Source organism: Pleurodeles waltl, chromosome 10 (genome assembly GCF_031143425.1).
Source record: "Pleurodeles waltl isolate 20211129_DDA chromosome 10, aPleWal1.hap1.20221129, whole genome shotgun sequence".
NCBI lineage: Eukaryota > Metazoa > Chordata > Amphibia > Caudata > Salamandridae > Pleurodeles > Pleurodeles waltl.
Genome location: NC_090449.1, coordinates 956,019,663 through 956,044,115, shown reverse-complemented (window position 1 = coordinate 956,044,115; position 24,453 = coordinate 956,019,663). Strand labels below are relative to the sequence as shown.

Here is a 24,453-nt window from a genome sequence, read left to right as displayed (position 1 = left end):
TGTTTGAAAATCCACTGGAATTTACCTGTGAAAGAAAGAGGTCAAACACTCTTAATGGGAGTTTCACTTTGACAAAATTGAAGAATTAACAAAGCCAATCCAAATACAACAAGAGTAGTCCTGGTTCATGTTTGCTAATATGGCCTCATCAGCTTTGAAATAACTGGCATGAATGCTTGACATGATGCACATAACTAAACAATACAAGATAAAATCACGAATTTCCACACTGTTTCATCTAAAATAGAAAACACAACACCAGCATGAAGAATGCGAACAAGAGGGCCAAAAATCAAATGTGCTCATTGAAACCAAAACCAAAAAAACACATGTGGTAAAATCCCTATGCTATCCAAGGGATGATCTAGAAATCATGTTGTAGCACTGAAGGAGTGGGTTGGGTCTTTTTAGGATTTTTTCCTTAACATGCAGAGCAGATTTTGAGGAAAGAGCAATCACAAGAGACTGAATTTGAGCAATAAACAACTACAGCTGTTTGAGGGCTGAATGTGTATGTAGAACTCACAGAATATTGGTAAGAGAGCAATAGACGGTAAGAGAGCACAGTGAGACGTGAAAAAGTGAGACTATTTGGTGATCACTTAAAGCTAGATCAGATGAGTTCATTGGTCCTAGTAAAATTTTCAATGTTTGGAGCCCATTTTTTCGCTTTTTGTATTTTATCTACCTCAAAAGCTGCATGAAACAAGGTTGTTATTGGTCAGATAAGATTTGTAGTACACCCAATATATGGCTGGATGTATGTTCCTACAGTGGAAGTCTTTTTAAACAAACATATATGGTGCTTTTGTCCAGCAAACTGACCACATTTTTACCAAACAAGGGGCCAGATGTAGCAAAATGCAAATTTGCGACTTGCAAATTGCGAGTCCCTGCGACTCGCAATTTGCAAGTCGCAAATTGGTATGCAGTACGGTGTCTCAGACACTGACTGCAACTCGCTATGGGGTCGCAATGACCCACCTCATCAATATTCATGAGGTGGGTCGCAAATTGCGGCCCCATAGCGAGTATAGGCACTCGCAAACATGGAGACCTGCTGTCGTCAGCAGACCTCCATGTTCGTGACTGCTTTCAATAAAGCAGTTTTTTTTTTTTTAAGTGTAGCCCGTTTTCCTTAAAGGAAAACGAGCTGCACTTTAAAAAAAAAAACGAAACCTTTAGTTTCGGTATTTTTTCAGGGCAGGGAGTGGTCCCTTGGACCACTCCCTGCCCTGAAAAAATATTTGTGGGTCCAGTCACAAACTGGAAGGGGTCCCATGGGGACCCCTTCCAATTTGCGAGTGGGTTACCATCCACTTGAAGTGGATGGTAACTGCGATGCCATTTGCGACCGCGTACGCGGTCGCAAATGGTATTGCATCCCACTGCGAGTCGCAAATAGGAAGGGAACACCCCTTCCTATTTGCGAGTCGGAAATGCATTTTGCGAGTCGGTTCCGACTCGCAAAATGCATTTCTGCATAGGAAACTGCGTTTTGCGACTCGCAAACGGCAAATTTTGCCGTTTGCGAGTCGCAAACAGTTTCCTACATCTGGCCCAAGGTTATTTAGGCAAAAACGTCTTTGAGCAGTTGATACTGTTTCTCCCTTGACTTTCCTTAAGTATCCGAATCCTTTTAAAATAATTGTGAGCTTTACGTCGCAACAGGCACTGGTGTTCTATATTCTCCTTAGAAAAATGTGTGATGACTTGAATTCTGTGAATGGGTCAGCAGCTAGTCTCCTCAGGTTGTATGCAATCTTCATGCCTGATTTAAGGAAAGTGGTGCTGCACTCAGTGCAGCGCCACTTTCCTTGCGCCCCCCCTAATGCCACCATGTGTGCTCCGTATCTAAGATATGGCACACCATGGCGGTAGTTAGAGGTAGAGAAACTACCGCCAACATTTTTGACGGTAGTTCAGAGCTTTGCAGGACTAGCATCAAACATTTTAACGCTTATCCTGCAAAGGCCATTGAGGCCCTTTTAAAACAATGGTGTCCCTCCTTTTAACGCCTGCTCTTAGCGTTAAAAATGCTGAAAAAAATGGGGGAACGCCCCCTTTGCATACATTATGCTTGGCGCAGGCATAATGTAGTGCAAAGGGTTACAAAGTGGCGCAATGCATGCATTGCGCCACTTTGGAAGCCTGCCACAGTGAATTTGGCCTCGGGCCACATTAGCATAAAAAAAATGACCCTAATGTGGCACAAGGAGGTGCTAGGGGCTCCTAAATCAGCTCCTTCATTTTTGACCTTTTGGGTCTTCTAAAGGCCTGGTTCCCCAGAAAGCATTTAACAATCTACCATGGGTTTATATTGCAATCTACCTGTGGGGCATGACAGTAAACAAGTTTCTCCATGCCTTGGAATCATGACCTCAAGGCCAACAATGCTGGAGTGATCATGTAACTTTTTCTAATGTGTTATCCAGAAAGCATTGAAGATTGATCTGTTTTTTGTTCCACGATGGCAGAAAGTGCCAGATGGTCAAGAATAAGCTTTTAAAAAGAATAAGTAGCTTGAGATTGGTAAGCACTCAAAGTTGCGTACAACAATTTTCCACACTCTACAAGTCACATATTATTACTTTATTATGTGTTTCCTGCTCTTTAAAAATGTTTTGCTTGGAAAACATATTCTGCACAAATCAGCATCTTGCTGGTATCTTGATTGACATTTTCCATGACAGTTACTCCCTCGTGAAGTTTTCACTCAATATTCTAGCAACTAAGAGAGCGTAGCTTATATAACCCCTTCTGTGCCCAGGATGTAATGGTTAAGTCCTGAGGCACAGTGCTCGTGTGCCCAGGACGTAACCATTACGTCCTGGGCACAGAGCCCAGAGGGACCGCCAGCGCTCCCTCTGAGGGGTTCCCCCCACCCCCGTGACGTCAGCGCGCGATCGCACGCTGATTGTCACAGGGCCTCCTCCCATCGCTCTGGAAGCTCAGCTTCCAGCGCGATCGGAAGAGAAATGCAAAGCATTTCTCTTCCGATCACATGGGGGAGGCCCAGGGAGGCTTCAAAGGGAAGGAAAGGAATTTCCTTCCCTTTGAAGTCTCTCTGAGCATTTCAAAAGCCGGATTGCAAAGCAATCCGGCTTTTGAAATGCCCACTAGACACCAGGGATTTATTTTAGAAAATGAAACTGGCATGAGGGAGTGACCCCTTGGGCAAGGGTCGCTCCCAGGGGGGGCATTTTTTTAAGGCCTTTTCTGTCCCCCCAGGGGCAGAAACCTCTAGGCACCAGGGATAATTTTTTATTTTTTATTTTAGAGGTGGGGAGCGACCCCTTAGGCAAGGGTCACTCCCATAGGGGGCAAATCATATTTAGGCCATTTCTGCCCCTCTTGGGGGCAGATTGGCCTATTTTATGAGGCCCATCTGCCCCCAAGGGGGACAGAAACCACTAGACACCAGGGAGTATTTTTTTTTTTTCGTGAATTTCACGTAAGGGGAGTGACCCCTTAGGCAAGGGTCGTTCCCCTGGGGGGCAAATTTATTTTAGGCCATTTCTGCCCCCTTGGGGGGCAGATCAACCTATTTTAATTAGGCCGATCTGCCCCCAAAGGGGGCAGAAACCACTAGGCACCGGGGATTTTTGTTGTTGTTGTTTTACAGATGGGGAGCGACCCCTTAGGCAAGGCTCGCTCCCCTAGAGGGGCAAATTGTATTTAGGCAATTTCTGCCCGCTTTGGGGGCAGATCGGCCGATTTTAGGTTTGGGGGCAGAAACCTCTAGGTGCCAGGGCTAATTATTATTATTTTTTGTTGTTTTTTAAAAGAGATGGGGAGCGACCCATTAGGCAAGGTTAGCTCCCCTGGGGGGGCAAATTGTATTTAGACCATTTCTGCCCCCCTTGGGGGCAAATCGGACGATTTTAGGTCAATCTGCCCCCAAGGGGGGCAGAAACAACTAGGCACGGGGATCTTTTTTTTTTGCGCCAATGTCACGCAGGGGGAAGACCCCGTAGGCAAGGGTCGCTCCCCTTTTTTATTTTAGAGGTGGGGAGCTAATTTATTTTAGCCTATTTCTGCACCCCCTGGGGCCTGCTGAGCTAGAGGCCAAAATCCACAGGAAGGCACTGTGCAAAAAACATCTCTGTTTTCTGTGAAAAAATGTGATGTGTCCACGTTGTGTTTTGGGCCGTTTCCTTTCGTGGGCGCTAGGCCTACCCACATAAATGAGGTACCATTTTTATCGGAAGACTTGGGGGAATGCTGGGTGGAAGGAAATTTGTGGCTCCTCTCAGATTCCAGAACTTTCTGTCACCAAAATGAGAGGAAAAGGTGTTTTTTGTGTCAAATTTTGAGGTTTGCAAAGGATTCTGGGTAACAGAACCTGATCAGATCCCCACAAGTCACCCAATCTTGGATAACCCCCTAGGTGTCTAGTTTTCAAAAATGCGCTCGTTTGCTAGGTTTCCCCAGGTGCCGACTGAGCTAGAGGCCAAAATCCACAGGTAGGCACTTTGCAAAAAACACCTCCTTTTTCTGTGAAAAAATGTGATGTGTCCACGTTGTGTTTTGAGTCATTTCCTTTTGTGGGCGCTAGGCCTACCCACACAAGCGAGGTACCATTTTTATCGGGGGACTTGGGGGAACACAGAATAGTAAAACAAGTGTTATTGCCCCTTGTCTTTCTCTACATTTTTTCCTTCCAAATGTGAGGCAGTGTGTCAAAAAGACGTCTATTTGAGAAGTGCCCTGTAATTCACATGCTAGTATGGGCACCCCGGAATTCAGAGATGTGCAAATGACCCCTTGCTGAATTCAGAATTTTGCCTACTTTTCAGAAATGTTTAGCTTTCTAGGATCCAGCATTGGTTTCTCACCCATTTTGGTCACTAACTGGAAGGAGGCTGAAAGCACAAAAATTTTTAAAAATGGGGTATATCCCAGTAAATTTCAAAATTGTATTGAAAAATTGGGTTTTGAAATTCAAGTCTGCCTGTTCCTGAAAGCTGGGAAGAAGGTGATCTTGCCACCACAAACCCTTTGTTGGTGCCTTCTGCAGCCCTTTTTTCATTTTTTTTTTTTTTAAAACAACAACATTTTCACTGTATTTTGGCTAATTTATTGGTCTCCTTCAGGGCAACCCACAAAGAATGGGCACCTCTAGAATCCCTACGATGTTGGTAAAAAAGGAAGCAATTTTGGCGTGGGTAGCTTATGTGAACAAAAATTTATGAGGGCCTAAGCGCGAACTGCCCCAAATAGCCAAAAAAAGGCTCGGCACAGGAGGGGGAAAAGGCCTGGCAGCGAAGGGGATAATCTATATTAACATGAAATGTTTATGAATTAATGTATAATAATGCTGCATAGAAACTGTGATAATGAATTTTTGCTTAAACGTGCACTTGAAATTTGACCACGGGGAGTGGCCGCCAATGTATACGTGGACTAACAAAATGACAAATGTTATGAATTACTATAGAAGAATGATTGCGTTATTGAATTTGTGCTGAAATCCTTGTGGGCCTTAAGTTATCATGAGCTGAAGCTCAGCTGCTTGGCTCTCATATTAAATGTATTTTTCCTGTCTTGCAGTGTGCTGACTCGCAAAAGGACATGACCCCTTGTTTTCCTTCAAACTAGAAGCTGAATGTAACCATAGTAGATCCGTTCTCATGAAATCCACATTGCTTGTAGAAAATATTAGTCAAAATGCAACAGTGTACATTAATGTAATGTACAAAGTCGTTAAAACTGGTGAAGACAATGGAGCTACTGACCAAAAGATGTGCAAAGAATTAGAGAAGGATGAAATCATACCGGACGTGCTACCTCTGAAGACGTCAATCATATGGACCAATAAAATGTCTGTAAACTAATATGGGGTGAAAGATTAATGACATAGGGCCTCATTACGACCCTGGCGGGCGGCGGAGGCCGCCCGCCAGGATGCCGCCCTCCATAATACCGCTCCGCGGTCAGAAGACCGCGGAGGGTATTATGTGTTTTTCCCTGGGCTGGCGGGCGGTCTCCAAAAGACCGCCCGCCAGCCCAGGGAAAAACTCCCTTCCCACGAGGATGCCGGCTCGTAATCGAGCCGGCGGAGTGGGAAGGTGCGACGGATGCTACTGCACCCGTCGCGTATTTCACTGTCTGCTACGCAGACAGTGAAATACTAGCGGGGCCCTCTTACGGGGGCCCCTGCAGTGCCCATGCCTTTGGCATGGGCACTGCAGGGGCCCCCAGGGGCCCCACGACAATCCTTACCGCCATCCTTTTCCTGGCGGGCGAGCCACCAGGAACAGGATGGCGGTAAGGATTGTCAGAATCCCCTGGGCGGCGCAGCGAGCTGCGCCGCCTTGGAGGATTCTTAGGGGCAGTGGAAAACCGGCGGGAGACCGCCGGTTTTCCCGTTCTGACCGCGGCCAAAGCGCCGCGGTCAGAATGCCCAAGGGAGCACCGCCGGCCTGTCGGCGGTGCTCCCGCCCCCGTTGGCTCTGGCGGTTCTCTACCACCAGGGTCATAATGAGGCCCATAATCTGTTTTCTAACTGGGTGAAGATAGTGGGGTATAACCAATGACCAATGAAATTTTAGGGGAATGTAGAACGAAAAAGGGATAAAAACCCATGACACAGAGAACCATTAGAATTAGGTAGGGAATGCTATTGATTTTATCCAGAAACTTTTTCACTCTGTTCGGTGACTTACTTTGGTTTTATTTAAACCATCCTTTTCTTAGATTGCCCAAATTACACTTTACCTCCTTATGAGGGAAGTGCCCCCTTTTTGCCCCGGAGCTGAATTCTGACTGATGGCGATTTGACTGATGTACTGAAGACGAAGACTGAACCTGAGTGCTGACCTAAACCTTGGAGGGTAACTATGACAATGAAATTATGATTTGTCTGTTTGCTTTTCCTTGCTAGGTACCAACTGCTTACTTTTGACAGGGACCATAGTTAGATGTTTTCCAAATTGGTGTTCTAAATTGTTTTGGTTGAAGCCCAACATGCCAATGCTAATTAGTGGTTAGGACAGGTGTTCACTAAATTGACGCAAATACAAACAACTGAATCTATGCTTTGTTGAACCGACGCGTTATTGACACTCTGCTAAATTGATCTATGTTCAAGCCGTGTTATATTTTGATGTTTGTGATTCTCGCCTTAATGAAATCTTATCAAAATTGCCATATCGTGACAATGCTATTATGTTTCTTGGTTTTGAGATTAACACATATACTTTTAGAATTGTAACAAATAGGGAATAAAACTCAGAAAATTCTACTAAACTGGTGTGGTTATTCATGACTGTAAGGTCATGGTAGTGTTTTGAATTGATTAATGACTTTGACTAGAGTGAAATATATTGTTGTGATAAATATTGATGACATTATTGACGTATTGATTGACATATTGATTAGCTATCTCGTCCTAAGGTGTCTCTCAACTGGGTCAAAAGATTAATTGGCCTAAAACGAGTCCTGATGTATAATAAATTACCATAAAGGGACGCGTTAACACAACTTACATTTTATGTACTTCACATACCTTTCCTATATTTCCTCAAAGATGTGCTATTTAGCACACCTCTAGTGTGGACTAAAGTTAATAGACTTATGAGCATGAGAGAAACCAGTTACACAAGAACGTGTAAGCAGAGCATCAAATCATCCAATAAGTGAGAAAACAATTTATGGAAGATTCTTGTGGTGGTGTAGCATGGAGCTACTTGCTGAAGGTATTTCGTATATTTTACCCTCAATGTCTATGTGGATTGTGCAGAGAACCTTACATTTAACCTTTGTCTCAGAGCAGGCTTTATATGGTTCTGTTTATGTAGGTTATCCTTGCTGTCTTGCATGTTATCCATTGTAGCCTGAAAAGGGCTGTTTAATAGGTGTTGCAGTAAACGAAATATGATAACGATTCTAGCAAGAGCCACCATGGAGAACTGGAGACCCATTTCTTTGACAACTGAAACAGATTCCCAGATGCTTAATTTTTAAAAGTGGTGTCCCAGGATCTGATGGCTATTCAAAGGGAAGGAAGACATGCTTACTTTCAACCATTACACTATTCTCAGAATTGATGTAGAGGAATCTATGCTTCCACCAGTGAAGGACATAGCACATCCCTGGATGAAGACTTCATTCCTCTAATACACAAGAAGCTAATCTTTATCTAGTGAAGTATGTGACCCATGTACATTGTGATGTTGGCACTACTGCTTGCGTTTTTGTCCAACTGGTAATGAGTTTATTATATGCACAGATTTCATGATTTACCCAATAATGCTGTAAAATCTGTGGCATAGGGAATACATAAAATGTTGAATAGGAGGCAGAATGGGTTGATACTGGAGAACACCACAGTAAATAAGGAAAGTGGATGAGCAAGATTTTCCAATCTGGCTTTTTTGACTATAGTCAGAAAGCAAATAGTGGAACCAAGAAAAAGCAAAAATTGCTATTCACCCATTCTCAACTTGTTCAACTGTCTTATGTAGGACACATAATTATAGGAAATGAATAGATCACTGTATCTTTCAGCAAATTTACCCTTTCAGTGTTTTATTTGCACCACTCATGCTTAGGGATATGGTTGCCACCTTTTGGTTTACTGCTTTTTTTCTTTGAATCACATGAATCACGTGTTGTGCACTTTCCTGCTTTCTGTGGGATGTTAGCTTTAACAGGGACACAGATGTCTATGCCAGTGAATATACTGTATAGAGGTGATTGTTCAGCAAGGATGTACAGCTGGCTATGTCAGGTTTAAAGGTTTGAACTTTACTGTACATTGACTTCTGTAGGGAGGTTTTTGAAGTTTGACAATTGTGGTAGCATCAAGCTGTAGGTAAGGGCTGTGTATATAAATTTGGTCAACGTAGTGGATATAGAGAAGTGTTGTGATCTTTGTCTGTGGGGAAGTTTCCCAGGGCAGTAGGCCACAAGGAGTCATCCCAGGCATAGGGGGTGGGGCCGAGTACGAGGATCTCTGCCTTGTCCGAATTGAGTTTCAGGCAGCTGGTTTCCATCCAGGCGGCGACTGCTCTCATTCCGTTGTAGAAATGTCTCTTGGCTGTTGTTGGATATTCAGTCAGACAGAGGATCAGTTGGGTATTGTCGGCATAGGTGACAATGTTTAGGCTGTGCTGTCTAACACTTTTAGCAAGTGGGACCATGCAAATGTTAAAGAGTGGTCAGGCTTAGTAAGGATCCCTGGGGTACTCTGCAGCAGGTTTCTTTGTGTGCTGAGGTGAACGGTGGGAGTCTGATGCTCTGTTTTTCTGGTTTCTGGAATCCATTCAAGTGCTTTGCCACAGATGCCGGCACTGTGGAGTCTGGTGTAAAGGGCGGAGTGAGAGACCGTGTTGAAAGCGGTGGAGATGTCGAGGAGAAAGAGTGAGGCCATGTATCCGTGGTCCGGTATGGCGCAGATGTCATTGGTGGTTGCCAAGAGTGCTGTTTCGGTGCTGCGATTCCTCCTGAATCCAGACCAGGAGGGGTCTACAATGTGATTTGATTCGAGAAGTCACTAAATATTCATGGGAACCAGAGTGCTTGGATATTCCCATTGAAGTCTGTGGCAGAGTTGGTCTCAAGGTGAGAGGTGAAACATTAAGGCCCATATTTATACTTTTTGATGCAAAACTGCGCTAACGCAGTTTTGCGTCAAAAAAATTAGCGCCGGCTAACGCCATTCTGAAGCGCCATGCGGGCGCCGTATTTATTGAATGACGTTAGCCGGCGTTAGCCGCCGGCGCCGTCTGGTGTGCGTTAAAAAAAACGACGTACACCAGGCAGCGCCGCCGTAGGGGAAAATGGAGCTTGGGCGTCAAGAAATGGGGCAAGTCAGGTTGAGGCAATTTTTGCGCCTCAACCCGATTTGCGCCATTTTTTTTTCACTCCCAACCCCCATAGAAATGACTCCTGTCTTAGCAAAGACAGGAGTCATGCCCCCTTGCCCAATGGCCATGCCCAGGGGTCATTGGGCATAGTGGCATGTAGGGGGGCACAAATCAGGCCCCCCTATGCCACAAAAAATAAAATAAAAATACTTACCTGAACTTACCTTAATGTCCCTGGGATGGGTCCCTCCAGCCTTGGGTGTCCTCCTGGGGTGGGCAAGGGTGACAGGGGGGTCCCTGGGGGCATGGGAGGGCACCTCTGGGCTCCTTCAGAGCCCACAGGTCCCTTAACGCCTGCCTTTTGCAGGCGCAAAAAAACGGCGCAAAAGCGGCCGTACCTAATTTTTTTTGACCCACCCACTCCCGGGCGTGATTTTTGCCCGGGAGTATAAATCCGACGCACATACCTCGGAGTCGATTTTTTAGACGTGAACGCCTACCTTGCATCTCATTAACGCAAAGTAGGTGTCCACGCTAAAAAATGACGCTAACTCCATGGACTTTGGCGCTAGACGCGTCTAACGCCAAAGTATAAATATGGAGTTAGTTTTGCATCGAAACTGCGTCAAAAAAAACGACGCAATTCCGGCACAAACGGAGTATAAATGTGCCCCTAAACTTCATCCATGAAAATAATTTCTGTGGTCCGGGTTGCAAAGAGGCATGTCAAATCCTGGAACTTCCTCCATGAAAATATGTATTTGCCTTGTGGGGTAGTAGTGTACTATTTCAAGGATAGTGCAGTTGGCAATAATGGAGAGGCAAGCAACTTTGTATTCAGATGCAGAAATGTTTGTATTGGAATCCTATTGCATATCACACCACTGGCATAGGCAAAGGCTACCACCAACTCCTCTGTTCCCTCTATAATAATTCAAATAGGTTTGTGGCTGGAAGAAATAAGAAAAGATGTTGTAGACTTGTCAGCCCATGTCTCAGTGTCACTGACTATGTGTCAAAGTAAGACAAAAGGATGAGTAAATATTACTGAGGCCGAGTTTTACAGTAATGCAGTGCTGAGAGGGAGTATGATAGGCTTCTGCGGCTGATGACATGGTAGGAAATGTCGTTGGATGGGTAAGAGGTGGTATTGAGGCAGATATTGAGAGTGCTGGGTAGGTGTGTTGACTTGTCAGCACAAGGAGAGTGTTTTGTGCTTTGAAGTGTGTTGTGCTTTGAAAGGTGCTGTGCTTTCAATCAAATTTGGTTTTAGTCTTTTTGCTGAACTAAAAAATCCTTTCAAAGTTCACAAGTTAATGCTTATAGGCTGAAATCTTGATTCTTCAGTTGTTGTAAATATTGATGGCTTTATAACAGGGCCTTGGGAGATGAATTATCAAGTCTGCAAGGCTTTTGGATGTCTGAGGTCTTTCTCACACTGAGACGTTTTGTCAGGAAAGTGTATCACAATGCTGCAATAGTGTGTATATTTTGAGGTTTCCCTATTTAGGCAGTGTAGATTTCAACACTACAGGTTCAGGCAGTCAGTTCCCAGGTTTATTTGGTGCATTCCACACTGAAAATTCCAATATATACTGGCATAAATATACATGCCTAAATGTACATGTGGGAAATTGCCAGTTGCCAATTACCAGCTAACTACCTATTTCACATAGCTCATAATTCAGTGCTCTGCACATCTAGAGGCTGGCACAGGCATCAGAAGTATCCAGTCAAACTGTATTGAGAGCATAAGTGGTAATCAAAGCTTTTTGGAGTGAGCTTGAATCTGAATATTGTTGGTGTAGCTTCCCAAGTTGTTCTAGGCTATACTTAGTGGTACCCTCTGGGAATGGGTAGCTTAAGTCTAGCTTAGGTGTATCTAGGTTAGAATGAATTGATGGAGAGGACATGTGCTATTTATGCAGATAACAGCATGGCAGAATACTTGTTATATAGAAAAAGGCCCTCATCCTGTGATTGCGCCCTATCAGTTTCAGGGTCATTCAGACCACCTCAAATACCTGGGGAGATAAATCACCAGAGACCTTAACAAACTGTTCTCTGTCAATCTTGATCCACTAATTACAAAAACTGAGGAGGACTATGCAAAATAGTCACAGCTAAACCTGTTACTATGTAGTGGAGTACGGACAGTCAAAATGGTTGTTGTCCCTAGATTCATCAATGTCCAAAGAATGTTGCTGATCACTATTCAGGCGTAGGGGCTGTGGACCGCTATCTGCAGAATAAAATGCTTTATGTGAGGGTTCATGAAATCTGGACTATGGATGCCTAGACCCCTCATCAATAGGCGGTGCAGCAGAATTAGTCTCTCAAGCGTGGAACTACGCCATGGCCCTTCATCTGTCACAAATAACACCCTGGATTTTAATTGAAAAGCACCTACTATGGGGTGGCACTGACCTCTACGTACTCAGAGGTTCCAACCCATCCCAATTGCAGACATGCAATCTGATCTTCCTTGCCACCACCCACCTAGCTATGCTTCCAAAAATTGTTCCGGAGTGAACCACACATTCACAAAGATGCTCCACTCTATCATCATCATCCTTGAAAACTTTTATTCTGCAAATCGCCATAAACAAAAATGTCACATGAATTCAACAACTTGGAGTTAGAAGAGAATAAATAAAAACAAGATACAAGTTAAAACATTTCAATATATAAACTGGCTAGGGTAGTGACTTAGTACAGAGAGTTCACACATTTAGCAGAACATTTAGCAGCAGAACAAGTATAAGCCTAAGCAGATACCACTGTACATCTAGGCTTGAATAACACATTTTCTCCTGATTCTGAGTGCCTTGCTAATATAACTTATAGCAAAACAAACAGGCTGCATATCTGAAAGCTGAAGAACATGCAGGCCTGTCAAACGTTGTTGGATGGTGGTCAGGCAATAGGGGGAATAGCAATTGTTTCCCCTGTATTGTGTCAAGATTACAACACAAAACAAAATGAATATAGGGTTTGAGGGGAGAAAGTATTACAGGGACATGACAAAAAAATAAAACAAGTACCACACTGTGGGAGAGCCACTAAAAAGTGCACAGTACCCAATCTAAAGGGGATTAAGTAAAATCTGTTTTCATGATTTGGTATCCACAGTAGGTAGGGGTAAATCCCATCTGTGGTAGTTATTGTCAATTGAAGAAGGATCGATTCCACTTATTGACATTACAAAGATCTTCCAAAAAAGCAAGACCTGAGTTGCTGAGGGGGTAATGAAACTAGCTGTATTCTTTCTTGTTGCTAACAATCTGCTTAAAAAAGTATTTTAGATTTTTTGCAGGATCCTTGGGTTTATGTAATCCCATACACACACTTACTTTTGTAAAGCAGTATTTGTTCTTTAATGTGTTTATGGCCTAGTTTCCCTGCAAAGTTAAAGCTTGCAATAACTGCTTCTATAAATTTAGTGGCGCTTTCAGTTAAATGTTTATCCCATCTTCTTTTAACGTCCAAAATTATTCCAAAACTGTTAAAATTCTGCACCTTCACTATTGGTCCTTAGGATATACTTTCTTCTACAAGTGTTTGTTGGACTGCAGCACATGATGAATGACTTCTGCTGATTAACTTTCAATTTAAGACTTTCCACAAATTCATTGAAAGGTCAACCAGAACTTGCAGACCATTTACAGTGTAAGCCAAGAGAACACTTTCATCCGCATACAGTAGGACAGTTACTAGGCGATTGCCCACTTTTAATAAATCCTTCTCCTTTAATACTGAAAATGAGTCTAAAGAATTAATATAAAAAATAAATAAAAAAGAGTCAAGAATTAAGTCCTGTCTGACTCTGTGGTTGAACCTGAAAAAAGGGTTATACTCCCCGTTCTGACCATATCTGACTTGAGTGATTGTCCCCCATTGTATTCACTTAAGAAGGGCATTCAAATGGGACTCCACATCAACTTCTTCCATAAGGATCTAAAACCTCCCTCTATCCACTAGATCAAAGGAGCTGGAGAGGTCCATAAACACCATATGGGTTGGCCCTCTCCTAGCTTTTACATATTTCCATGTAAGCAAAGTCAAGTTTATTGTTTGTCCTACATTGTCTACATCAGGGCAGAAACCAAACTGTATGTTTGATTTAAACAATTCTCCTCTACCCAGTCTTCCAACTTTTGGAGAAGTCAAAAAGGGAGATGGGTTGATAGCAAGATTGTTGGTTTCTGTCTCCTTTTTTAAATATTGGCACAATGGTAGACTTCCTCCACTCTATCAAAATTCCAGGATACTTGTGTGGCAGCTCCCCATGGGAAGTGTGGGACTCTAAGGGGATACTGACGATAGACCAGTTTCTTTCAGTGGGGATGTTGAAGCCTTTGTAACACCCTGCATGACGTGTTCCACCTGCCCCAGACTCAAGAATGGAGATACGTGCAACTGAAACATGCCCTCCATAGATTACTAGGTGCCCTACCCCAAACGATTGCCAGTGCTGAGATTATTCCATCCATCACCTTGTTGTTTTTGCACTCGCCACCCTAAGTGCACCAGTTATGACAAAATGTGGGCCCTGGGATCACTGTGTCACTGGATTCAAACTAGCCTGGCTGATGAGGAGTGATAACCAAAACTGGTCCCAGGATGCTTATTTCTGGTCCAGGGAGGACCTGGCCTGAGAGTTCTGGCTGGACTGTTTCCATGGAGATCAAGGTCAAAATTAATTTGCATATGGCTGGGTCCAAACTGCAGTGGCATGGTAGGCAACAAAACAATGGATTGAGATGCGGCCCAAGTGATTGCCAGTGGCTGAGATTAATTCAAGCATTCCATCCATCACCGTGTTGTTTGTGCACTTTTCCCACTTTAGCCACATTTGAGAAGTTACAGTAGATGTTGTGTGAGCTCTGGTGCATGCTGAGAATAGGAGGAGTTCAATTGGGTCTAGTGAAAGCTTAATCTAGAGTCCAAGTTAATTTCCTTGGAAATAAAAAAAAAATGTAAGTATGGCACAATAGATCAATATTACTGTGACCCGGTGCTATGACATGATAGATGACAATCTTTTTAGTCAGATTCTGTCACAGTTTACCTGATATTTTTCATGCTCACGTTACTGCTTAATGCAGATTGAGAGTGAATCCATAGAGATGTCCCAGTTTGATTGCCCTATATAGTGAGAACAGGTTTAAAGGCAAAGGAAAATTCATCAAATAAATAACATGAAATGGGAGTGAATCCTCCTAAGGAGGAATATCAATAGTGGAAGAGATGTGAGGGAAGGGCACTAATCCTGTTCTCAGCTCCATGAGAGAGACCTGGCATGCTGAACAGATCCCATACCTCACTCCAAAAATTAGTAACTAAAGCAAAGCCTGACCGAAAAATATACTCACCTCACCCTCATGGAAGACATGTTGAGAATTTCATTATATTTTATTAGGGTAAGGGATCTAGCAGAAGACAAAGGCAGCAATATTTCACCATCAAAGGTACACACAAGTCAGCTACATTAACATTAATGAATGTTGATTTGAGCGGTAGTACTTTGGCTTGACATCTGCTCAATGAGCACTGAAGCTGGACTCTGCCCACTTTGTTTAGAGCCGGAAGGAGTGCATGGTTTCCACTGGCAGAGTCTCAACTGGTTCAGACAGGGGATGCCCTTGACCTTAGTGTCCATCTCCCAAGTCATAGTTGTTAGAAATTGGGTCTTTGGTTGGCAGTCAGGTTACCCCCTATCCAAGCAAGGACCCTCACTCTAGCCAGGGTAGGTCACACACAATTCAAATTATCCTGTGCCCACCCTCTGGTAGATTGGCACTGAGAAGTCAGGCTTAACTTAGAAGCAATGTGTAAAGTATTTGTGCAATAAATCATACAGTAACACAGAAAAATGGCAGTTTCAACTGGTTCAGACAGGGGATGCCCTTGACCTTAGTGTCCATCTCCCAAGTCATAGTTGTTAGAAATTGGGTCTTTGGTTGGCAGTCAGGTTACCCCCTATCCAAGCAAGGACCCTCACTCTAGCCAGGGTAGGTCACACACAATTCAAATTATCCTGTGCCCACCCTCTGGTAGATTGGCACTGAGCAGTCAGGCTTAACTTAGAAGCAATGTGTAAAGTAGTTGTGCAATAAATCATACAGTAACACAGGGAAAACACCACAAAAATACACCACACATGTTTAGAAAAATAGATAATGTTGGACTTTTTAGCTTTTGCAGGGTCATCCCCAATCTTTTTGCCTCCTGCCTGCTATTTTTTCTGAACTGTTGCTGTTGGCTTTTGAACTCTGAGCACTGTACCACTGCTAACCAGTGTTAAAGTGCATATGCTCTCTGTGTAAATTGTATGTGATTGGTTTATCCATGATTGGCATATTTGATTTACTAGTAAGTCCCTAGTAAAGTGCACTAGAGGTGCCAGGGCCTGTAAATCAAATGCTACTAGTGGGCCTGCAGCACTGGTTGTGCCACCCACATAAGTAGCTCTGTACTCATGTCTCAGACCTGCCATTGCAGTGTCTGTGTGTGCAGTTTTAACTGTAAATTCGACTTGGCAAGTGTACCCACTTGCCAGGCCTAAACCTTCCCTTTTCTTACATGTCAGGCACCCCTAAGGTAGGCCCTAGGTAGCCCCAAGGGCAGGGTGCAGTGTATGGTCAAGGTAGGACATATAGTAATGTGTTTTATATGTCCTGACAGTGAAATATTTTTAAATTCGTTTTTCATTATTGTAAGGCCTGTCCCTCTCATAGGTTAACACGGGGGCTACCTTTAAATCTGATTAAAATGTAGATTCCCTTTGGGAGCGGATGGACATGTGGAGTTTGGGGTATCTGAGCTCACAATTTAAAAATACATCTTTTAGTAAAGTTGATTTTAAGATTGTGCGTTTAAAAATGCCACTTTTAGAAAGTGAGCATTTTCTTGCTTATACCATTTCTGTGACTCTACCTGTTCGTGCATTCCCTGTCTGGGTCAGTTTGACAGTTGGGCTGGTTGCACCTCACACTAGACAGTGACACAAAAGGAGCTGGGGTGTAGTCTGCATTTCCTGATGAGCAATCTGTGCTAGGATTGAGGGGTGGAGTGGTCACTTACACCTGAAAGGGCTGTGCCTGTCCTCACACAATGCTGTCTCCGACCCCCTGGTGAGTGTCTGGGGCCTGGCCTGGGAAGGGCAGGATTTCACATTCAAAAGAGACTTTACTTTGAAGTAGGCCTACTTCAAAGGGGAAATTGGGTATAAGAAGGGCACCCAAAACCACAGACTTTAGAACACTTCTGGAAACAAGAGGAACCTCTGCCTGGAGAAGAGCTGAAGAGCTGAGAAGTTCTGCCCTGCCTGTGACTGTGCTTTGTGGAGCTATCCTGCAGTTGTTGCTTCTGCCAGAGTAAGAGGGCAGAGACTGGACTTTTTGTGCCTTCCATCTTGTGAAGAAATCTCCAAGGGCTTGATTTAGAGTTTGCCTCCTGTTGTTTGAAGTCTCAGGGACAGCAAAGACTTTCTCTCTGCCAGCACCTGGAGTCTCTGGAGAGACTCCTGCTCTGACAAGTGGTGCCCTATCCAGTCCCTTGGCCCTTGAAAGGAAAGCTGGTGGAAATCCAAGGAAATCGACTTCAGACGACTTAGGACCGACGCCGCTGCTGAATCCGGTGACGCCGCCTGCACCCGACGCCGTGCCCTTCACTGGAACACGACGATCTTCGCAGCCCCGCCGATGCCGCTCGAAGTGCACGGATGCGATGTTTCGGACAGATGCCGCGATCCCCTACTTCGCGCATCGGCTTGTTTTCACTCTTCACCAAAGGTACTGTACTTGGGGGTCTACGCGACTCCATGTCTGGCGCCGCTGGTTTCGGCTTGTTGGGATGATTCCATCACGACGCTGTGTTAACACCTCATCGAAGCATTTTGTGTTTCTAAGAGCTATTTTTGAGTTTAATCTTTAAAAATTCATAACTTGACTTGTGTATGTCGGATTTTTGTTGTTTTGGTCTTGTTTTGTTTAAATAAATATTTCCTATTTTGCTAAACGGGTGTTGTGTCATTTTGTAGTGTTTTCATTGAGTTACTGTGTGTGTTGGTACAAATACTTTACACCTAGCACTCTGAAGTTAAGCCTACTGCTCTGCCAAGCTACCAAGGGGGTAAGCAGAGGTTAGCTGAGGGTGATTCTCTTTTACCCTGACTAGAGTGAGGGTCCTTGCTTGAACAGGGGGTATCCTTACTGTCAACCAAAGACCCCATTTCTAACAGATAATATTTATCTGAATAAAATAAGTTAAAAACTACAAGGATTCAATAAGCACAAGTTGAAATATCCCTTTAGAAAATGATTTAAAAAGTCTTAAGTTCTTAAAAGCAATACGTGTCTCTTGCAAGCACAAAGTACCTTGTTTGCTTCTAAGTTATCCATGAGGGACTGCAGAGGAGGAGATGCATGGAAAACTGGGAGTTGTGCGCCGGTTTCTCTGGGCGCACGCAGATGATGCGTTGTTCTTTTCCACGCAGCAAGGGCCTTGCGTCAATTTCCGTTGCGCGGACTTGGATCCTCTTTGGGTTGCAGGGTATTTGGATGCCCCGGGAACGGTGCGGAGAAATCCAGGTTGTGCGAGACAGTCATAGGAGCTGCTTTGATCCGGTGGGCAATGCAGGGAAACTTCTGTCACACGGCAGGCGCTGTGTCGATTTCTCTTCGCAAGTCATTCCAGCACGACAATGCATCGATCCAGTGGGCCGTGCGGCAAAGTTCTGGTCACAACATTGGCGCTGCGTCGATCTCCACTTGGGGAGCCGGGCTGTGTCATTCTGGTTTGGCATGGTTTTCTCACTGCAGTGCAGTCTGTGCATCGATTCTGGCAGGCTGTGCATTGATTTTGAACCGCACAAGGAGTTCTTTGCAGAGATGAAGTCTTTGTGGCCCTGAGACTTCAGGAAACAGGAGGCAAGCTCAATTGAAGCCCTTGGAGAGCACTTCTCAGCAGAGCCAGAGGGCAGCAAGGAAGCAGGGCAACAGCAAGGCAGCAGTCCATTTCAGCAAAGCAGTCAGGTGTGTCATTTGGGCAGCCAGGCAGCTTCTCTTAGCAGGTTGCAGGTTCTGGTTCAGAGTTCCTTTTCCAGTAGGTATCTTGTCAAGAAGTGTCTGCAGAAGTATCTGTAGAAGTGTCTGAGTTGGTAGGGTCAGAGGCCCTGTTTAAATACCCAAATGTGCCTTTGAAGTGGGGGAGACTTCAAAGAGTGGCTTAGAAGTGCACAAGGTCCCCTTTCAGTTCCACCCTGTCTGCCAGGGTCCCAGTAGGGGGTTTGGCAGTCCATTGTGTGAGGGAAGCCCACTGTCCTTTTACATGTAAGTGTCAGGTCCTCCACCCTCCCAGCCCAGGAAGACACATGCAGTATGCAGATGTGTGCAGGTGTGACAGAGCATTCCGTGTTTGGTGTTGTCTGACTGAAATGCACATGGGAGCTGTCAACTAGTCCAGCCAGATGTGGATTGTAAGGCACGGAAGGATTTAAGTGTAGAGAAATGCTCACTTTCTAAAAGTGGCATTTCTAGACTAGTGATGGTAAATCCAACTTCACCATTAAGATTTTCTATTACCATTCTGGCCATACTAAATGTGACTTGGTTACTCCTTTCAGATCAGAATCTACAACTCAAACAGTATATGAGGGTAGCCCTAATGCTATCCTATGAAAGGAGCAGGCCTCACAGCAGTGTAAAATGAATTAATGTTTTATACCTGCAGGACATATAGAACACACATGTTCATGGTGTGCCTTTTACCTACATAGCACCCTGCCCTATGGGCTACCTAGGGCCTACCTTAGGGCTGACCTACATGTAGAAAAAGGAGAGTTTAAGGCTTTGCAATTACTTTGAAATGCCAGGTCGATGTGGCAGTGAAACTGCACACACAGGCCTTGCAGTGGCAGGCCTGCAACATGGTTAAGGGTTACTTATGTGAGTGGCACAACCAGTGCTGCTGGCCCACTAGTAGTATTTAATTTGCAGGCCCTGGGTACATGTAGTGCACTTTGCAAGGAACTTACAAGTAAATTAAATATGCTAATTGGGTTTGAACCAATGTCACCATTTTTTAGGGAGAGAGCATTTGCACTTTTGCACTTATTAGCGGTGGTAAAGTGTGCAGAGCCCTAGAGCCAGCAAAACTGAAGTCAGAAGAAGAGAAGGAGGAAAGCAAAAAGTTTGGGGGTGACCCTGAAGAAAGGCCATTTCCAACAATAGTGATTTGCATCCCATCCTTATTCATATCAGTGTGACAATACCATCTCTAGATTGCCTAGCATAGTACATTATGAGAGGCCTAGCAGTCTTGGGTAGGGATATATTTCTTTCCACCTGTCCATCTCACCCACCTCCACGATGTGCAGGAAGAAATCACTCTGGGCCACTAATTGATTGTTTTACTCAAACTCCACTTAGAGATTTTAAGTTTAGCAAACAAATTAACAAATGCTGAATCAGGCAAAACAACATGGTACCACTCAGCTTTTCACTCAGCATAGAGGGCCTTCATTGGAGCACTAGCTGCAATGTAGGCATAGATGCTCCCACAAAACAGACAGTTATCTACAAACTGTATGGATGGTCCTCTGTTAAGGAGCTTTACCTTTGTTGATATGATGAGTCAGCAGGTCACCAGCCAGTGTCGAAATGACCTTCCTCATTTGTTTGCAGGTGCAAAATCTCATAATGCAGGCTCACATACTGAACCAATAGGCATGTTACACACAGATACTTAATCTAAATTGGGTCTACATATCTGAGTAAAAATGTTTGAAATGCCTTATGATTGACACATCTTTTGGACTTGACCTTTGTGTCACTCTTTTCTTTTTGTCTATCTTCTAAGTTCTAGGCCTTTTGGGGTACCTTCCTGCATCAGAGCATAAAGATCATCATTATAATACAGTTTAACATGATGAAGACAGAGCCTTAAACTGGAGTCTCCAATGGGTAGCTTGGGAGCAGCTAGTAGCTTGCCAGGACTCTGAATGTAGCTCTCTAAAGAGTGGCCCAATACAATATGTAATTTAAAGGTTCTAGCCATTATGAAGATGCCAGAGCTTCACAACTCTGTATACTTGGAGTGGTCACTAGCCAAACCAATCATAGTTGTTGTGCTGGTTGACTTCTCAATGCATGAGTGTTATTTATTATTTGGTGGAGAGAGAGAAAAGCTATAAATTGGAGCTTCTCTTGTTACGTCAGACCGACGGTTTTTCTGTCAAATTTGGAAGTGATGTTTCACACTAAATAGCTCATTTGCCGCCGGCATTTTTTTTTTTAGAACTAACAGTCATTTGGTCACTGAAAAGGAGGAGGAAGAGAAATATTTAAAAACTTCACCAAGGGAGGAAGCAGGAACATGAAAGAGTCAGCTAAAAAGGGTGTCCATTGGCTTAAAGAGGCTTGAGGTGGTTGGAGGACTTACTAAGCAGCCTCGAATTTTAGCGCTCTAACATTTAATAGCGCAGGCTAGGCATCTGAGCAACGCATTGGGCACCGGGACTCTTTATTTTGTGAAAAAGCAATGGGCCCGAGCTTCATTTGCATACCGCTGTTGCAAACTCAGCCCAGCAGGTGAGCATTTCTAACAATGGCTGGATGTTCTCTGCCACGGGAATAATGGGCATAACCTCCACTGACCTGGTGGGCCTGTGGGCCATGCCCCAAATGCTACATCAGTTCCTTAAAATTGATTCATTTCTTCATTTTCTCTGTGGAGCCCTATTCGTATACATTACCCTGTATGTATTGTAATGGCTGTTGGTGCACTCTACTTTCCTAGTGTTTATTTAAATTCGATTTATGAGTTTTATACTTGGTTTCCATTGCTTTATTTCCCAACTGTATCTAATATAAATATGTTTTACTTGACTCTTCATTTCCTTTCTGTATAGGAATTGTGCAGAGGTTGCTGTTAAACGTCGAGCAATGCCATAATTAAGTCTCTGAAGCGGATTCGACTTTGGGTTTGTGGGTACCCCAGCTCCTCCCACAGTTGTAGACAGTAATGCCACTAACAAACCCTCACATGTGCATGAAATTTCAATCCATATCTTCTGAAGCTGAGTTTGTCTACATCTACTGAGTTGTGTAAACATACTTATATGAGCATAATTAAGTGTATAAAAGCCAGAATGACTAAACATGTTGACGTTATTGGAAAACAGATATCAAATGTTCACTTTCAATATATAACGTTTAAAGCCTAATTATTAAACGAGGTATGGGTATAAATTAACGTAGTTGTAAAGTTTCTTATATACATACATTTGCTACCCTGCTTCGCAATGTACTAATGATGATGCTGGTCTTCAAGCCTGTAAACATTATCAAGCGACAGGTGCGACTTGAGTATAAAGACAGCAAACTGGTGTTATAAACACATGTATAATGCATACATTACTTTCAGGAATTCCATACTGAAAATAAAAGTTTGCAAATGGCACCAGAGTGCGACATTAGTTTCAGCTGTAGGATAGCAAGATATTATTTCATCCACACAGTTACTGTTTATGATACTCCATTATGGACAATTTGAATGGCCATGTCCCTGGTCTAGAACTCACCTAAGGTTTACTAAACTCTCACGACAATAAGCAGGCAGCTCTTTCTCATCATACCTAGGTTATTTGTTTTACCAGTTTTGCGTGGACCTTCCTTTATGTATCGAAAGTGTTAGTTTTTTAAACTGGGCTCGAGGCATGGAACGACCTATTTCGGGAACTTATCCATCTCTTTTTAAGACTAGCACGTAGTATCCTCCCAGCGACTTCTTCACATAAATAGAGCCACGTAATAAATTGCATTTTTAAAATACAAGGGCTAAAAATCTCTTTGTTTTAAAAGTAAGTCAATTTACAAAATGCACTAGCATCAACACCAGAAACAGTTCCTAGGACCATTTTTCGCCTGAAGCAGTAAGTGCGCTGTTACTGCCACCATAAAAGGGTCAAGAATCCAAGATGTGCAGCAGAAAACTGGGGAACAATTGAGATATTGCTCATCTGATACCCTATGCTCAGGAAAAAAGCCCATACATCTAAAGGTCTATGCCATTAAATAACATGCCATCGATTCATATACTGCGATTCTTGTGGCAATGAACATTCCTTCAGAATGCATTTGATAGAAAATAAGACATGGTCAACATGTGTAGATATGTGGTCAAGACAGCTACCATCACATGTACTCATTCTGCTTGTATGCAGTGGCGGCCCGTCCTTTAGGGTGGAGGGGCCACGCCCCCCCACCCCATGAAGAGTGTCTGTCAGGCTGAACAAAGGTCAGCCTGACATACACTCTTCATGCTCAGGTCAGGCAGCCAGGTGCCTCGAGGCCCTCCCCTGGGTGACGAGGAAAGCGTCACCAATTGACACTCTCCCTGGGCGCTTCAGTTTAAGCCCTGAAGTGCCCAGGGCGAGTGTCAATCAGTGACACTTCGTCACAGAGTGGGTTGGGGTCAGCAGTGTCACTGACCCCATCCCACTCTGTGACGAGGCTGGGACTGCTACCTTTCCTCATTGGCTGACCAGTCCCAACCCTCCTGGGACCTGGAGGCTAAAGGTAAGTGTGTGTGTGTGTGTGTATGTATGTGTGTTATGTTTTACATTGAATGTTTGGTGCGCGCGTGCATGTTTGAGTGTTATGACTGTTGTTAATGGATGTGCGTGCGTGTGTGAAAGAATGAATGTGTGTGATCTTGTAAAATGAATGTTTGGTGTGTGCGTGCATGTTTGAATGGAATGAGTGTTGTTAATGGATGAGCGTGCGTGCGTGCGTGTCTGTGTGTTGAAGAATGAGTCTGTGTGTGTGTGTGTGTGTGTGTGTGTGTGACCCCGCCCGCCCCCTCCCAAAGCTGCCAGACGCCACTGCTTGTATGTTGTTCTTCAAAATATAATCAGGGCGATGCCAATAGCACAGAATGTGTTGAGGTCACACAGTTGAGATTCCTGAAGACACTTACATTTTTCCTCTGCAATCTGTACCATGCACTATCACTTCTTTTACAGTGACTGTGGAATCGGGCGGGACACGAAAGAGCAACTCCATCTCCTTCCCAGTTGAAAGGAGACAAGGAGGCGCCTTAGCTAAAGGATGGATGGCTCGATTGTTGCAGACACAGGAATATGAGATCATCAGCAAGCCCAAGTCTATGAAAGTTGCCAATTGGCCTAGAAATGCCCCCTTGCATTTTCATATGTGCCAACATAGACAGGTGATAGCCCATAGTGACTCTTGCAACACACAAAGGGTGATGGGGGGAATGCTTAGAAATACTCTAACCACTGGCAATCGCTTGGGGTAGAATGCCAAACCATGTTTTTTTTGCCCACTATGCCACCTCACATTACACCCAGCATTGGTCCTGCTCCAACAGGAACAGTACAGCGTGAACTGTCAAGTCAGCTCAACCCCCAAATCTATTTCAGCCGGATTGGGTCTCTACAGTTCGGTGTAGCTTGGTTCCAGTGGCACAGTAAGCAGAGGACCCTGGTCTGGGGATGCTCTTTGCCACTTAGGCCCTTGAAAGGCACATATTGACTTTTGCACAGTACTGAAATATGTAAAATAATTTTGAGAGTTCAGATAAGTTTCATATTTTACAAACCAGAATAGAAAAC

The 24,453-nt window shown here is 44.0% G+C and overlaps 1 protein-coding gene across 2 annotated transcripts in view; it reads right to left on the bottom strand.

Annotated features, from left to right (window-relative positions):
* MALRD1 (MAM and LDL receptor class A domain containing 1) overlaps positions 1–24,453 on the bottom strand; it is a 2,469,603-nt gene that overhangs the window by 127,545 nt on the left and 2,317,605 nt on the right. The window lies entirely within an intron of this gene.